The sequence below is a fragment of the Mastomys coucha genome, unplaced genomic scaffold (assembly GCF_008632895.1).
Source record: "Mastomys coucha isolate ucsf_1 unplaced genomic scaffold, UCSF_Mcou_1 pScaffold14, whole genome shotgun sequence".
In the NCBI taxonomy this organism is placed as follows: Eukaryota; Metazoa; Chordata; class Mammalia; order Rodentia; family Muridae; genus Mastomys; species Mastomys coucha.
This window is the reverse complement of record NW_022196896.1, coordinates 42,260,951-42,279,411: the sequence shown is the minus strand read 5'-3', so window position 1 is coordinate 42,279,411 and position 18,461 is coordinate 42,260,951. Positions and strand designations below refer to the sequence as shown.

The window sequence follows — 18,461 nt, the reverse complement described above, 5'->3', positions numbered from 1 at the left end:
ATGCCTCAGGGGCAATATGGACATGTGGCAGAGCACCTGCCTTAGGTGTATACAGATTGAACTGGGAACACACGTGCCTTCTACCCTGTGCTCACCCAGTAAGCTTCCAGTGGATGATAGCTGCTTGTTCTGTTGGTATTTCAGTTTGACACTACGTACAGACATTTTTTTCTTTAACTCCTTCAGGCAAATTAAGTGCCCTGCTGGTGGGTGTTAAAGCTGTCACTTCCTTCTTTCCCCAACTTTATTTTCTCTGACTCTGTTTATAATCACTTATTAACAAAATTTGAGAAGATCCTGAATGTGGCTGAATGTTCCTTACCTATGTCCTCAACTTACTTGTTCATGTTTCTAGCAGACTGTGCATGGAATAGACTCGATGCAGGGGTTGACTTGCTAACTGATGATCTACTGGCAAGGTGCAGTAGATCATCAGCTAGCAAGAGAGAAGTACCTTTCTCTTGCTGCCTTTATACTAGAACAGGGACAAAGAACATACTTGTAGAAATCATTCACTCTTCATGGCCTGGGGTCAGCGGGAAGATAATTTAAGAACTTCAGTATTTTAAACAGTTGCATGGGAGCTAGAGAGAGCTCAGCATCTGAGAGCACTTGCTGCTCAGACCAGAGATTGAATCGTGCCACCCCAGTGCTGGTGGCAGTGGGTGAGGGGGCTGGCTGCCAGCCTAGCTGAGAAACAGCTGAGCTCTTGACGATACTGCCTCCCCTCAGCGGAGTGAGGCGGAGACTGATGGAGGAAGACTCCTGAGGTCCTTTTGTGGCTGCCTTGCACATACGTGCATGTACACTACACACATTCCCATGCACACATGCAGTATGGGAAGATTTAGAATAGCTGGGTTTTCTGAGACTCAGACCCTAATAGTGAGCAAATGTGTATTTTACTACTTCTAAGAAGCTACGTTAGTGGTTAGAGAAGTCGTTCTGTAGTTAAGAACACCTGCTGCTTTGCAGAGGCCTGAAGTTCAGATGCTGGCACCTCTGTCACATGTCTCACAGCCTGTAGCCACCTCTAAGGGATTGGTGCCTATATATTACCTACATCTACAAGGGATACCTACATATGCATAGCATGCACATATACAGGTTACCTGCATGTACATGCATTTTTGTAAGGCTCCTCCTTAACGATTCATTTTTATTTTGTGCATGTGACTGTTTTATCTGCATTTATTATGTGTGTGCCCCATGTGTATATCTAGGACCTGTGGAGGTCAGAAGAGGGCATCGAATCTCCTGTAAGTAGTTATGACCCGTTGTGAGCTGCCTTGTGAGTGCTAGGTCTCAACTCCTGGGCCATCAGATCTCCAGCCCCACACTATTTTCAAAATTGTTTTTAAAATGTAAGTTATTTTTCTTATTAGCGAGTGGTAGGAACTCTTTTTCTAGACACTGCCCTTTTCCAGATGGACGTCCCAGGTCCGAGTCCCGCTTCGTTTCCGGTGGGTTTCTGTACACCATGCACTAGGCTACTTGTCTCTGCACTTGTGCAGCCAGGCTTGACAGCCATTTCTGCAAAGATGAGCCTTCCCAGTTGAGTTCCTTTGACTGCTTCTGTTTAGTGTGAGCCTCCACAGAAGTCAGTCCCTGGATTGGCTTTGTTCTGTCAGCTTCTGGACACCCCACTGCTCTGACGATGGTGACTTTCCAGTAAGTCTGAAATGGGTCAGTGTCATTTTAAAGTAGCTTTGAAAACTGTCTCCAGCACTCAGGAGGGTTCAAGGCTAGGCACATGAGGACCTGCTAGGGAAAGCTAGGTGGACTTGGAGTGGATGAGCCTCCCCTACTGTGTGTGTGTATAGCATGTGTGCATGGGAATGTTTGTGTAGTGTACATGCAAGATTACATAAAGAACATTGTTATTTTCATTTCATAATGAAATCTGTGATGGACATGGTAAGCTGTGGTACTAGTCTCAGGGTAATCATAACCTTATGGGTAGCAGTAGTCTTTGTGGGGTGAGACCTAGTCTGTGTAAGGAGTCTAACCTGGGCTCCTCCATCTGTCCCACCATGCTTTTGTGGGCCTACCATTCCTAAGTGGTACCTGGAAATGCAGTGAGCCCACAATGCAGCCCCGCTGCCCTATGTGCCAGGCTCCTGTCTCCTAACTCTTCCAGGCCCTGCTCAGTCGCCTTCCTCCCCCAACCCAAACCCCACCAGACTGACGGAACAGTAAGATGATTACTAATTACAGACCTTTTATGCCATGTACTGTTACTTTTTAAGTAGTGTTAAACTTAAAACTTGAATTTGTAACTCTTTATATTTTATTAATTTTCTGTTTGGAATTTGCACTAAGGATATCTGGAAACCTATTTGTCTCCTATGTATCTATCTTTAACTGGAGTGAATTGATACTTGGCCTCATGTTGTTTTAGCATCTTAACAAAGCTTACTGAATAGGATAGAGCAAGCAGGTAGTGCCCTGTCAATATTGCAGGCTTTAGCTCATAGTTGTTGAACACTTGATGCCTTTGAGCAGTGGATTGTGGCAGGTAGTGCCCTGTCAATATTGCAGGCTTTAGCTCATAGTTGTTGAACACTTGATGCCTTTGAGCAGTGGATTGTGGGGTTTGGAGTGGCACACTCACACTAGGGTAATACCTAATGTAGTTTAAAATCTGTGTCTCATTGAAAGGATGGAGAACTCCTTTATGGCTGTTTGTTGCTCGCTGCCACTGATTGCCACTTGAGCAGAACCCACTCATTTTACTACGATAACTTGCTTGCGTATACATTTTCTGTTATTTTCATCCAATTGTTTCTGATACCCATGTTGCATTTTATTATATATGATGATTTCAAGACTATGTCCTGGTGTAAACCAAACTTCATCCTTGTTAGTTTCTCTACTATTTAGACATTATAAAATCAAATGTTTCCAGTGTTCCAGAAAAAGTACAGTTTGAATATTAATTTGGTATTAACTTCTTCATCTTCTGTTTTCTTTTCTAAAAAAAATTAAAAGCTTTAAATGCATTAGCACTGTTTTAAGTTTGGTAATGAATCCAATGTTATTGGAGATTGATGTCACATGAAGGAAATACAACCCTTGAAGCTCAGTTGCAAAAACATTTCCTTGATGCTAAGTCTTGCAGCATTGGTGCTTTTCCAAAAGACGACAATTTCAGTACTGTTGCCACTCAGGCTTTTTTTCTTGCATCCATAACATATACAATTAATCTAGATAAAATAGCATAAGCATGCATTTTAGGTCTTGTGTGTCCAGGCAGCAGCCTGCCAGCTTGCCCTTGCGGGCGGCCTTTGTTCTCAGAGAAGGACCCTGAGGAAACTTGAGGAGCCGCCTTATGGGCTTGTGCACTTCTCTCTAGCAAACTGTGGTGGCTGCCCTCGCAGTGCGTTCTTTGCTCCAGCAGACTTTTCTTCAGAGAACAAACAACTCTGTCACCTTGTTCTTCTAAACACTTATTTATAGACTTGTGTTTTAGTTCAGTAATTTTAAGCATCTCCATTGTAGTTATGGGAACTCAGAATCTTGTATGTGCCCCATTGTTCATAAGGAAATGTCTGATGTACCTTTTGTACTGCGCTACACAAGCAGAAGCAATGCCTTGGCCATTCTGCCTCTTGCCTTGCTGTGCAGTTCAGTGCAGAACTGTCACTAGTGAATGTTCCTGCATTGGGAGCCATGAGCAAGTATTAGCTATGTACCTGCCCTGAGGAGTCCAGCAGGGCTCTCTGCATCTTCACTAATGTTCGTCTTTGTTCCCATTGCAGATTTTTCTTCCATCTGGCTTCAGTTTATTGGATCTTCTGCACTGTGTACAGGCACAGGTGAGTTACTCGTTGGATCTTTCATGCTACACTATGTTGACTATTAGTAATATTACATATTTTAAATTGTTTAATAGATTAGAAACAATGAGTAAATAAGAGGAATGTGAGTAAGAACAGAATAAAACTTACCTATTTTCCTGCATGTTTTTGTTAAGAGAATTCTTTTATGAACTTGTTGAAATGGCATTTGAAGGTGAAACACCAAACATCTTTATTGGTGGTCATTGTTTCTGTTTGGAAAGCGTGTGTCTGAAGTGTACCTGCTGGACAAGTTGGGTTAATTCATTAAGTTTTAACCTCAGAGCCTGGAAAAAATGTTTTTTTTTTTTGTTTTGTTTTGTTTTTTTACTTATCTTTATATGTCAAATATTTTTGAGTGGTAGTATTATTTACCTGTTATTAAACTGGCGTAGTGTAGGAGAAAAGAAAACTATTATGGGATTTACCATTCAATCAGTCTACATGGACAGGTGCTATGAAATATTGTGCTTGACCTTTTTTGCCAGTGACTTTCAACAGTTGTCCATATTGTATGTTGATATTTATTATCATGTGATTCACCTTTCTTCATTCGTAACTTACCCTTTAAGAACTTCAGCTTCATCAGCATTGGGACTGCTTGTATTCAAAGAGCTCTTAGAACACTGAGTGCTTTATCATTAAGACTAAATAAAGCCTATTGAGTGTGAACATCTGTAAGTACAAAGTAGAAATGAGAATAATCTGTACAGCATGTATAAGTCTTTTGAACATTATGAGAAGGCAGTATATTGTACAAGTTCCTTCGGAGATGGCTGATCAGGGTAGAGTTGAGGGATGTGACTTCTGACTCTTCCCCGTCAGGCACCTGTGGTCTCGGGATGAAGTGCAGATGCCTTAAACTTGGTGATTTACCTTCTTAGGATGAAGTACAAATGCCTTAAGCTTGGTAGTTTACCTTCTTGGCATCTTGGCTGTGTTGTGTGATATCAAGTTTGGATGTCTGGAGATTGGACGAGTTAAGTCTTTCCTACTGTCCGTCCCTGGATTTGCCGTTTTTCATTTAGTTCCCAGTCTGGAGACTTGCTTGCTCATTTTCCTGCTGTGTGTGAACTCATGTGGGCACTGGATCTCAGTGGCCGCCGGCCTCAAGGGCACCTGATGCCCATTTGCTCTTGCCCATGCCACTCTTCTTTAAGTGTTGAGATACTAGCCATTTCTCTCAGGTACTTGTCTATTTTACTTACAGTTGTTACTGCATTTCCTTCTTTATTGTGAGTGCTGCACTGGACATTTGTGGAGGTCAGAAGATAGCCTGTACGAGTCAGTTCTTTCCTTCCACTGTGTGGGTCCCAGGACTCAAACTCCACTCAGCAGGATTAACAGCAAACCCCTTAGCTGCTGAACCTCCTAGAAGATCCCTGTTTTGCTTTTGCTCTGTCTTCACGCATATTTGCCTCTCGTCTTTACAAGGGCTATTTTTTCCCTCTTACAACCTTTAGTGTTCGTTTTAATTAAATAAAACATTAGATGTTGTACACCTATTTCCGATTCACATGTTCTTACAGGTTTAGTTTGCATAAACTCCATTGATCTGTCATGTCAGCAGCTTTGGAGTGCTCCTCTGAGTGCCCAGCATCCACAGTTGCTCTCTGGTTATGTCTGGATTAGCAGATGAGGTAGCTCATCTGGTTAAGTGACTCTCAGGACGTATCACCTGAGTGGCAGTTTGCCGCTCTGAGGACGGTGATCTTAACCATGAGCTCCATTTCTGCCTACACAGCCCTGCTGGCTCTCATGTTTGTGGCAGTGTAATATATGAAAATTATTTTCATACTTGAAGACTTCAAACTTAATTTGAAAATCAGGCATTATTTACATGTGTTTTATTAACTAGGCCTGACTTTTAACCTGTAACCTTCATTTCCAACTGTGAAGCATGATGGCTTACTTGAAAACTAATGACTGCATTTAGTGATGAAAGCTCTGCAGCTTCTGTCTCAGACGGACCAGAGTGGGACGAGGCTCACAGCCCCGAATTGGCATTCTTTCCCCCTTAGATATTTTCGATTATAGGTAGCATCTGTGCTTCACTGGGTAAATTGCAAACCAGCTGGGGGTGTGGCACATGCCTACAGATACCAGTAGTCTGCGGGCAAAGCAGAGGAAGGGGGCCTGGAGTTCAAGGGAGCCATCTTCAGCTGTGCAGTGCGTTCAAGGCCATCCGTAGTACTTGAACCTGTTAAAAAAATCCCAGGTACACAAAAGGCATACACATGGCAATATACATGTATAAACACACATGTACTCACATGGCAATATACATATATAAACACACATGTACTCACATGGCAATATACATGTATAGACACACGTGTACTCACATGGCAATATACATGTATAAACACACATGTACTCAGGCATACACGTGGCAATATACATGTATAAACACACATGTACTCAGGCATACACGTGGCAATATACATGTATAAACACACATGTACTCAGGCATACACATGGAAATATACATGTATAAACACACATGTACTCAGGCATATACATGGCAGTATACATGTATAAACACACATGTACTCACAGAACAGCTGGATATGTAACTCAGTGGTGATTCTATGTCTATGTAATATAATGTATACGTAATTATTTATGTATGAAATATAGTGACAACAAAATGAGATTTTGCCTTGAAACATGTAGTGGGAGAACTGCGTGCCGTTTCAAGACTGTGAGAAATAAAAGCCCAGGAGAGTGTAAGTACTGATTTGCCCCATTAGTGAGCAGCCAGTGTCTCCTGCACATGGATACTGCTCATTGACAAGCTAAGGCCAGAGCTTGGAAGGACCATCTGGATATGCATTGCTTTTTTTTTTTTTTTTTTGGTGGGGGGGGAGCGGGTTTCAAGACAGGGTTTCTCTGTGTAGCTCTGGCTGTCCTGGAACTCACTCTGTAGACCAGGCTGGTCAAGAACTCAGAAATCTACCTGCCTCTGACTCCCAAATGCAGGGATTAAAGGTGTATGCCACCACAGCCAGAGTTGTATAATGCATTTCTTATTGGTCAGGACACTATTTAACTCCTATCTTCTGATTCTGATGTCTGTGTGCAGTCAGCATCCAGTGGTTCTGAGGATGCATCACTTGGAGGACAGAGTTGACACAAGTCTTCTTAATATCTTTAGTAGCTTTGATAGCTTTTAAGCTTAAGTTCTTGCTATTAAAGACAGTAAGATACAGTGGCTGCATTTCAACAAAGGGTCCAGTGCTTGAGGTAATAAGTTAACATACACATATACATCAGTAGGGCTCTCTGCACTCATGCCACCCAGTCATAGGTCAGTCTTGCCTGCTGAGTGCTCTCGAGTGGCTTTTCAAAGCACCGAGGCAATCCACCTCTTCTGTATGTACAGAATTACTGCACTGCAGTGAACTATATGCACCTTGTCATAATGGAAACTGAAGAACAGCTATGGGATTTCTTAGTTTACTTTTTACATGACTGAACCACTTCTTGAAGGCTGACAGCATGGTTGCCAGAAAACTGATTTTGAAATTGCAGAGCTCCTCAACAAGGGGTGGGATAGTGCACTTCCAGAGCTTGGAGCTGCAGTCCCAAGCTGTGTTGCGCTGTGTGGCCCTGTGTGGCCCTGTACACAGGGGTAGAAGGCTCTGCCTCTGTAGATCAGCTGCTTTCAAAATTAACTGTTTTGGTTGACACTTTACTTATTGAAACAGACACTTATTTCTAGTAACATGTCTTTGAAAAAAAAAGTAGATTACTTATATTGTGCTACAGAAACTCCAAAATTGTTTTGCAATGTTTAAATTATAAATGAATGATTTCCCCACGTGTGAGGACATGTCTTCAGGAAGCTTTGTTTATTTAAGAACTGACATGGTATGGTGTTTAGGTAGAGCATACTTACACTGTCTCTTAGCCAGAACTGACATGGTATGGTGTTTAGGTAGAGCATACTTACACTGTCTCTTAGCCCTTCATGCTTAGTCATCTCAGGGCTGAATAGGTCATTGTATAAAAGGCATTTTGGATCTTAATTGCATAATATTGGTCCAATATACCTTAAATTTTTCATTGGAAAACAAAATTGTATTTTCTTCAACTTTCTGAAGAGACTAATATACATGAGAACTCCAGGTCTGAATTGTGGGATAGAGAATTCTTTAGTTTGAATTTAAAAGGCAAAAGACCACGCGCCATTTTTTTTTTTTTAAATCTGTAGCAAGGTAGTATTTTCAGTATAGATTACACTTTTAACATCATTAAACCTTATGTTGGCTTTGCCAATCAAACAACAGGAGTTAGCCTTGACATGTCATTGGATTTATATGCGTGACTAGTGCTTCAGTACTGCAGTGTGTGCGCAAGTGTGCGCGGGCATACCTGCATGTGCATGTGTGCCTAGGGCTTTTATAAGTACATGCCATTATTCTAATTTTTTCATCATCTCATGATGTTCCTTTACTTGAGCCACTGTTTTAACAGGCATCCATGTTGATGACGTCTCTTATCTTCTTCAGGTTGCCAAGGACTGGTGGTGATGGTGACACACCTGGTGTGTGTACATGTCCCTGTGTGGTGACACACCTGGTGTGTGTACATGTCCCTATGTGGTTTCCCGGTTATAAGAGTCAAATAAAGGCTACAGAGAAAGACAAAGGGAAGAGAAAACTTTTTAGCAAAGCTCAGCTCTTGGACACGTACTTAACTGTCCTTAACTGTACTTACCTTAAACTGCATGGTTCCGTGTCAGCGTGTGGGAAGTATATTTGGACTTTACCTGAATCCATTTTAGTTTGAAGACTCACACTGTGCATCCTAGGCCATGGCTTAGGTGGTAAAGTAGAAGAATTGTGTCCTGCAAGCTTTCATCATCAGTTTGATCTGTAATAGTCCCAGAGATGCTTTAAGCCTCAAACTGCAAGTGGGAGAGCTACTCTGGAGGCTGTGGCGGGACCTGAGAGAAAGCGTGTGAGTCCTTACATGTCTGTCTGCAGCAGTGTGTGCTCTACTCGCTTGTTTATGGTACATTATTAGTATTACAGCTGCCCACATACTTGACTTTAGTTCTTTATTTCCTTGAATAGAAACTTACTTTATCTAAAATAGCATTACTGAATTATAAAGGACTAATATTGATTGGAGCCCCAATTTAGCAAACGAGTATAAATTGATAATGTATACTAAAGTTACCTAAATGTGTATTTATTTATGTGTGATAAAGTTTGTCAGAACTGTCAACACTGTAGTTTGAGTACAGAGCCATGAAGGAAAGCACATGATAGCAATAGCGTGCTGGCCTATTACATCCACAGTGGAATGGAATGGAGAGAATCCTACGCTCTAGGAGGCAGGCTGTGTCCTAAGGCCTTCTCCTATCAGTCACTTAGTCATCAGAAGAACCCAGGGACTCACTATTGTGATCTTACGGCTTTGGTTGGTTGGTCTTTGCATTTTTGTTTGGTTAGTTAGTTTGTTTGTTTATTCGTTTGTTTTTTTATTGAAACAGGGTCTTTCTATGTTCCTGGCTGGGCTGGAAATTGATATGGAAGCCAGACTGACCTTGAATTCTGCCTGTTCCTGCCTCCTGAACTCTGGGATTAGTTGACCCCAAGTGGAGCCAATGATCACATTTTAAAATGAGAAAATGAAGTGTCTGTCAGGTTAAATGACTACCCAATGATGTATCCAAGTTCACTAGCTACTTAGAGGCCAAACTAAGGTTGATCGTTGGGTGTTTGGCTCTTTAGAAACAAAACAGCAAATGCAGACAGTTCTTATGAGATGGCTTAGCAGATGTAGTTGCTTACTGTTCAGGCCCCATGATCAGGGGAGTCTCTAACACATGTAAAGAGCTGGCTCCACACAGACACCCTCTTCGCCCCCCCTCTCTTTCCCTCTCCTCTCTCCCACTCTCCTTCTCTCTCCTCTCCTCTCCCTCCCTCCCTCCCCTTCCCTTTCCTCCCTCTCTCTCTCCCTCTCCCTCTCCCTCTCTCTCTCTCTCTCTTTCCTTCTCTCCCTCTCTCTCTTTCCTTCTCTCCTTTTCTCCCTCCCTTCCTCTCTCCCTCTCTCCCTCCCTCCCTCTGTCTTTCTCTTTCTCTCTCTCTCCCCCTCCCTCCCTCCATCAATAAGCATACCACACAATCTTTCATCACAAAGTACATTTCAAACTGGCTTTGTGTATACCCTCTTCCCCCTTCAGTGAGTGTCAGGCCCATTACACTGGCTATTTGAGAAGCTGAGGGCCTGTTCTAAAATCAGAAACTATATGTACCTGTCAGTCATTAGTGAAGGAAAGCACAATTCAAGTGATGTTTCACAGAGAATGCTTTCAGTGGGGTTGGCTCTTAGATCCTTTATTAATATAGTTGTTTGATTTTCAGAGATTGACAAAAGGAGACTGGTCCAACTTTTTTTTTCTTCCATTTTCTTCTGTTTACAAACAACTTTAGGGCTACAGAGTTATATAAGATAAAGCTATATACAGGCTATATAGTGTACTTGGTAGACTGCTTGTCTAGCATGCTTGAGCACCAGGTTTGGTTTCCCCAGTTATTAACTGGGTATGGTGGCACAACCTTTAATCCTGTTACTCAGGAAATGGAGGCAGGAACATCAAGAGTTTAGGATCACCCTCTGCCTCATATCTAGTTCATGGCCAGTCGTTCACGGCCAGTCTAGCTTAGCTATGTGCCACCCTATCTCAAAACAAATGAAACATATTTTTACTTGATAAATATTATAAAGGAATGTCTTAGAATTCATATAATCAGAAGTCAACACAGGGCTCTCCCACAGAGAAGAAACCTTCAAAAAAGATTTCGAGTTTTAGTTTTTAAATGTTAAAATTTTACCCTGTCTTGAAGAACAAAAAAAAGTTAAAATTTTGAGGGCTGATGAGCTATCTTGGCTGCTGAGTCTGATAACTGAATTCAACTCTCCCATCTCTGAGATCCACTTAAAGGAGTGGAGAACCTATTCCTACAAGTTGTCCTGTGCCCTTGATCATTTCTCCCTCTCCCTCTGTCTGTCTTTGTTTCTCCTACAGATATTAATTGGATGGAGAATCCTTTCAATTAGTTTTAAAAGCATGAATTTATGTTAGGTTTTATATTATAATGTCTTAACAGACATTATTCTTTACACTGGTTAAAAACTGAGGGCAGTTTTCCATGTTGTTTCTTGAGTTGTTGTTCTGGACAGTGCACAGTGGTAGCTGAGTAGAGCCGAGGTCTAACCACGGTAGTCATCACAGACACAGAGGGCTCCCATCACTTCCCCTAAAGTTACTGACTTAAACCTGCCATTTCTATTCCTCTTTTCTTTTAAAACCATTTTCAAGCAGATTCATAAGAAAGCTATAATTTTATCAGTGCTGTCAAATGTTTTCCTGGTATCTCAATAATTCATGCAGTTTCTCACTACTGATTGACTCTGAATCTTTATATTGTCCAGATATTTTTTTTATAAATTAGAATGTGAAGCTTGTTAGTAAATTGTATGTAACATAACTATTTGGAGATTACTCTAGTTGAGGCACAGACAGTGCCTGGGCAGGAGACTGGCAGGATTTTTGGAGATGGGAGCTGTCCAGTGAGGCTCCTTGTACCCAGCATCAGGTTTCAGCCTGCCACAAAGAGCAGCAGAGTTCACTTTGATTGAGCATCGGCTGTGACACTTAACCTCCGGGCCTCATTGTCTGTGACAGAAGTTAGCCTTGGCTAGCCTAGTCATACCCCATGTTCTGTTCATCTAGTTGTCCATTCTTATTTCTTATGCTGTGGGTTTTTAGTATTGATGGAATTCATATAAAGTATACAGCACATAGATTATTATTTAAATTTAAATTTTATATTTCCCTCCTCCACTCCACCCCACCCTCTCTCTTCCTTCCTCTTCCCCCACCCTCACCTCAATTCTTACTCCACATCTAGGTTTTATATATATATATAAGTTTCTTCCTCTCCCCTCCCCTCCCTCCCCTCCCTTCCCCGCTTTGTTTTGGAACAGGGTTTCTCTGTGTAGCCCTGGCTGTCCTGGAACTCCCTCTGTAGACCAGGCTGGCCTCAAACTTAACAGAGATTGCCTGTCTCTGCCTCCCTAGTACTGAGATTAAAGGTGTGTGCCACCATGCCAGGCTGGTTGTATTTATTTGTACAGGTTCAGATAATGTCTTAATAGTAGTTCCTAGCTCGGCTCTGCCTATTACACAGGTACTTATACCTAATCCTCTCTCCTTTCTCCCTTTCCCTGTCCTGTCTTCACTGGACTGTCAGGACTGAGACAAACTTATTTCCAGAAAATGATACTCAGCAGCAGCCTTCGCTGACCAACACACTCATCCTTAGCTGTCTTCAGTTTGGAAAGAGCACTCACATGTTGACTTCGGATTAAACTGCAGTGATCTTGTCAGAGACAAAGGTGGCTGAGAGAACTGGGCCAGGGCGGGAAGTTATGGAACGGATTGGTGCTGCTGGCATAGGGTTTCTTCTGGCATGTGTGGTATATTTCAGTAAATTTGTATGTAATAACAAGAACATGGAAGCAAAGCCACCTACAATTTTTTTAGAAAATAAATAAGCAAACTTGCATGGTAGAATCCCACTTATAGAATATGTCAGTGTCAAGTGAGGAAATAAGGAAAAACAACGTAAGCAAGAAAAGGTAAATTATGATATAGTCATTAAAAGGTAATTAACAAAGCCACATAAAAAGATTTATCACTTACAGATTCAAACTAAAAATAGCATTTGTGGGCTGGCAAGATGGCTCAGTGGGTAAGCGCACTGTCTACTCTTCTGAAATTTCTGAGTTCAAATCCCAGCAACCACATGGTAATGAGATCTGACGTCGTCTTCTGTTGTATCTGAAGACAGCTACAGTGTACTTATTTATAATAGTAAATAAATCAAGGCTCACAACTATCTGTACGGCTACAGTGTCCTCATATACATAAAATGAGTAAATAAATAAATCTTTAAAATAAATAAATAAAAATAAAAATAGCATTTGCAGACATTCTTGGTATAGATCTAGTATCTTATTCTATTTTCTAGCCTGAAGCACTGAAAGAACGCCATTCGAGGCCAAGAGACCGAGGATTTTAGAACAAATATATTTTTTCAACAAAAAAAAATTTAAGCAAAATTTAAGATTAGTTTCATTTGACTGAATAATTTAGAAAATTATCTATCTTTAAAGAAAAACAATGAAGATTTTTTTAATTGATTTTTGTTAAGGTTAGATACAAAAGGGATACAAAAAGCTTATTTGTTAATGGAAGCCATAAGAGAAGGATGCTGTCTGTGTTCATATAACAAATTTTCAGAAGCAGCTCAGTCAGGAGTCCTTCAGCTCTTACAGAACTCTTTTTTGTTTGTTTGTTTTTTGTTTTTTTGTTTTTTTGTTTTTTTGTTTTGAGACAGGGTTTCTCTGTGTAGCCCTGGCTGTCCTGGAACTCACTCTGTAGACCAGGCTGGCCTCAAACTCAGAAATCCGCCTGCCTCTGCCTCCCAAGTGCTGGGATTAAAGGCGTGTACCACCACCGCCCGGCCTTACAATGCAGGCATGCATTGCAAACCATTTGTTTGCCCATCTTCTCATTTGGTGTTACACCATTACTGATCCAGACTCCTCCTTTTGTACAAGAGACAAGAGAACAGAGGAAATGAGGAGTACAGCCCTCTGTCGCACTGGGAGAGAAGAGGCCAAGCAGGCAGTGATGTGCCCCCTCCCCCAGCAGACAGAAAACTGTGAGTCTCTTCAGTTGCAGATGTCTCCCAGGTTTCTCTGGGAATGTGATCTTGCTGTCCATTGCCTAGCCTCTTTAAAATCTTTGTACAGGGGCTGGTAAGATGGCTCAGCGGGTAAGAGCACCGATGGCTCTTCATGAGTTCGAATCCAAGCAACCACATGGTGGCTTACAACCACCTGTAATGAGATCTGATGCCCTCTTCTGGTGCGTCTGAAGACAGCTACAGTGTACTTATAATAGATACCTAATAAATAAATCTTTTAAAAAAAAAATCTTTGTACAAATACACTGGGTATCTGACAATGCCACCTGTATGACACCAGGTTCTGCTATCTGCTTTGGAAGTACCCAGGCCATAGTGGACCACACACCTGCGGCCACTGAGTGCCTGAATGGCAGAACTTGGAAAAACACTTTCTTAGATGGCCTTTTTCCAACAAGGCACCGCAATCACAGTTCTTTTTCATGGAAGTTTTATAAAGTTTCAGAGGGTGCTCTCTTCCTACTTCCTGAAGTAGTCACACAGCACCCTTTCTGTTGTCCCAGTGCAGAGTCCCTGGTTTCATATGTGGTGATAATCTGTTTAATAATTGCAGATGCTTGCCCATACCTACATTGTCACAAGTTTTAAATGTGCTCACATTCTTTTCCTAGCCATTTGTACATCTATCATATCTTTATGTTCTTTTTTCCTTTTTGTTCTGACTGTAAACCTCCAACCAGACCCATACCATACCAGACCCAAGATCCTAGGTGTTCTTTGAAATTTCCTGCTCAAGATTAATCTATTACTTTTGAATTATACTGCACAAGTTTTCAGGATACAGGCAGAACAGGGACAATTCTTCCCCCATCCCCTCTGCCCAGTTGTGAAGTGAGTAGCCTGCTGTTTAATGTCTCATCTGAGATCCCAAGATTGCAGCTAATGTTGGCATCCTGGTCCTCTGAATTCCTAATGATCCCCCATCAAACTCTGCCTGCTATGGTTTTCTAGCCTCTACCTCCAGAGCATGGCAAATCCTTCTTACAAACATGCTCTAAAAGCCTTGTCAGGCTTAACTGTAGCAGCCACCCGGCTCCTGGTACCAACTTTCTGTATTAGTCTTTGCATCAGTATAACATGACAACTTTAGAGAGAGAAGGTTGTTTGGGCTCACAGTTTGAAAGTTTTATGTTCAGTCCTGGTGGGAAAGACATGCAGAGTTTACAGTGAAGGAAATATGGGGTGAAGAGCCTTCATATCACGCCTGACCAGGAAGCAGGGAGGGATGGGTTCAAGCCTCAGAGGTTAGCCTATGAACAATCCATCCCTGCTAGGCTTTACCTCCCAAAGCTCCAGAACCCCTAGAATAGAATGGCACACCTGTTGGGAAGAGGCATTGAGCATGTGAGCCTGTGCAAGAATGTCTCAGATTTAAGCCATGACATCCTCTAAGCTCTGCTTACAGGATCTTAGGATCATTAAAAGATATTTGTTTAGACAGTGTTTTGGCTTTAGTTTATATTTTATTGTTTGTTTCAATTTTAAGAAACTTATACTTACAAACAAAAGCAAAGTGTGAGTTAATAAAAATTAACAGAAATTAACAGAAAACTTCATGTAGTAGATATAGATGATACCTCTAGGTTTAAAAAAACGTATTATTGTTGTATGGTTGTGTGTATGATGTATGTGTGGACAGGGGTTGGGCATGCCAGGTATGAGTCTGCTTGTTAGAGGACAGTTTTGTGAAAACATTTCTAAACACCAGGCAGGGCCATCTTGCTTGCCTGACCCCTGCTTTTTTATTAGAATTCAAGAGATACTCAGTGACTAGTGAGCACCTGTGTTTAAATGCAGAGTTCACATGTCTTTGCTGCAGTTTGAGTTTTGTGTCTTAAACTTTCAGTTGCTGTTCTGTAGTCTAGTCCTCCGTCCCCCAGCCAGCCCCTCGTCTCCAAGGCTGGATGACTTATCTGAGTTTCCTTTCCTGTCTTTACTTGCATTGCTGTTATGAGTCCTGCCCAAATTCCTAATTTAGGAGTTTCTCAATTCTTCTCTTCATACTCTTTTAATACAGACATACCCCTTTCACTGTAGCAGGTCCTCATTATGAAATTCTTCATTAAAGTGACTGCGTCTCTGACAGTTAGGCAGTTCTCTCCAGTCAACATTTTACTTTACATTTTAAGTTGATGGTTCACAGAGTTACATGGTTTTTTGGACAGATTGTTTCAGCAATACCAGTAGTCACACAACCTTTAATTTTCAAAAGTTTTGCTGCTTAAACACACAAATCATGGTTATCTACAATATGGGGTTTTCATTGTAGAATACGTATGCTGGTATGCAGTTATTGTGGCCCCATGGTGTGATTGAGTCTCTCTGTTGGGGTTCTATTTAATCAAATCAGGAAGGGAAAATTTTCTGTAAGTCTAAGAAAACCCTTGCTGATTTAGAAACATCTTTTTTTTTTTTCGATACAGGATTTCTCTGTGTAGAAATATCTTTTCAAATGTTCTTTTCTTTCCTCTGCTGAGCTGGTCTTGGGCTAGCCTGCTCTTTTCCTTCACTTGGACTTGTGCTGGGTAGACACAACCGTTACGGCGCCCGCCCGAGTAGACGCCAACTGTATTACTCAGGGACACCGAGCTATCAAAGACTGCATAGTTCTCTTACCTAGTTAAGGCTCCCTTGTACCTGTATCTGTAGCCTGTGTGTATGGGATCTTTGTAAGTCCAACTCTAACTGGTCTGACTCCTTTGACAACTACTTCTTCCCTGGTGCATTCCCACTAGGCCACTGAATTTATGGGGGCAATTTCGGTTTACTGGTTATTTCTTGTGAATAATTGTTTGACAACTGCAAGTGAAAGACGTGAAATGGAATAAGAGGGTTTTTTTAAATTGGCACGGTTACACTTAGGCAGTCTGGATTACAGTCATTGAGACTACAAATTAACTTCTCTGGGTGAAAATGCCCTTTCTGGCCAGCAACCCTTTATGCAACAGTGGCCAGTCTGGGACTCTCTGTAGACCAGAGTGACCTCAAACTCACTTAAATCTTCCAGCCTATGCCTCATGAGTGCTTAGACTAAGGCATGAGCTACCATGCCCTGCCTTATCCCAGCTTTTAAATTTTATTTTATTTTTGTCTTTTAGAGACAGGATTTCTCTGTGTAGCCCTGGCTGTCCTGGACCAGGCTGGCCTCGAACTCAGAGATTTGCCCGATTCTGCTAGGATTAAAGGGGCATACCACCATGTGTAGAACCTCAGACATTTTTATCATAACTGATTCCATGTAAGGATCTCAGACCAACTCTGCAGCCCAGATCGGAGTCAGGGCCCCTACAGCCCCAGAAGGAGAGCCCAGGCAGAACCAGGATGGGCCCAGAAATTACACACTTTCACTTAGTAGATTGCTCGGTTAGTAAGCAAATGTTAGGACACCTACTGTATTAAAATAGTCAGTGTGGGAGTGGGAATTGTTTTGAGGGAATATCTCAAACCTTTTTGCTAACAGAAAAAAAGAAAAAATATATATATTTACACACACATGCATACACACACACACCCCTGAGCTTCACAGTGATTATGATCAAGTTACACTCTGCCCACTGAAGCTCTTCTTTCAATGAAGTAAAGTTGGACCTGGATTATTTTGCAGGTGATTTAAAGAAAAGAAAAGAAAAAAAATTTTTTTGCAAGATTTTATTGTTATGTTTCAAATGCTTCCCTGATATGCTGCTTTTGGCACAAAATTACAAGTTGCAACTTTAGCCTTAGACTTCTGAGATGTGCCGACCTGTGTCCTTAGCCATTCTTATGTCATTTAAAAACCAGAAGTGCCTTTGTGTGTGTGTCTATCGAAAGAGTCTCTGATTTATAAACGCTTTAGGCAGGTCACAGATTGGCCTTAAAAATTAAAATCACCAAGATAAAGGTGTTTTAATAAAAATCAGAGGTAGTGATATACAGTGTAGAATTTCCTTTGTAATGATCAGATTTCACTGTTTTCTTAAAGACAGTGATGTCATGGCATATTTGATTTTTTTCAGTTCAGTTAGTAAATTAATAAGTTATTAATTAATCTCTGAGGCTTTAAAAATAAATAATAAACAGCTCCAAAGAAAATGTATTTGGGAATTAAAGTTCTTTTTGTAAACATTAGCATTTATCTTCATGTTGTAACATAGCACCCACCTGTCATTGCGCGGTTGTAATATGACCCTTACGGCAGATGTCAGGAGGTGAGAAAAAGTGAAAATCTACCCAAAGGAGACTACTGTTAAATCTGTGGCCAAAAAAAAAAAAAAATTACTTTATTCTTATAAAATTTGCCTTATCAAAGGGGGGAAGTGATGATGTAAACAGGAAACTGACAGTAAAGAGCGAAAGAAAGCATGCTGCAGCCGCAGTGACCGCAGGAGCAGCAGCAGTGGCCGCAGGAGCAGCAACATAGACTTGAAGATGAGCCAGACACAGCTGGGGAAGTCCAGAGGAGGGGTAGGGTTATGTGTCGAAGCATGTGCTTTGACAGAATCTGGATGAATTTCTGAAAACAGCCCTCTTTTCAGAATAAAGTCTAGCCATGTCTGTGCCTGTAGAAGAATGCTAGTGTTGAAGGTTGAGGGAAGTTTGAGAGCACAGGCTGTCCAGGCAATCACACTTCAAACCCAGAAAAGGAGTGTCTAGGTAGAGGCCCACACTTTGCAGTTATGTGGCCACAAATTTTTTTTTTCTGATGTCTCTCTGTCCATTATATGTTCATGCAAAGTCTCTACAACCTCCTTTCTCACTTCAGCCTACTAAACTCTCTCCCTCTCTCCCTCTCTCTCTTTTCCTCCTCCCTCCTTCCCTCCGTGTGTGTGTGTGTGTGTGTGTGTGTGTGTGT

General features: G+C 41.5%; 1 protein-coding gene across 12 annotated transcripts in view; it reads left to right on the top strand.

Moving 5' to 3' along the window:
- Positions 1 to 18,461, top strand: part of Ncoa2 (nuclear receptor coactivator 2) — a 249,034-nt gene that overhangs the window by 92,851 nt on the left and 137,722 nt on the right. For all 12 annotated transcript variants that reach the window (XM_031366898.1, XM_031366899.1, XM_031366885.1 and 9 more), the window contains one exon: positions 3,762 to 3,818. The gene's annotated coding sequence lies outside the window, so the exon portion shown is untranslated. The remainder of the gene's footprint in view (positions 1 to 3,761; positions 3,819 to 18,461) is intronic.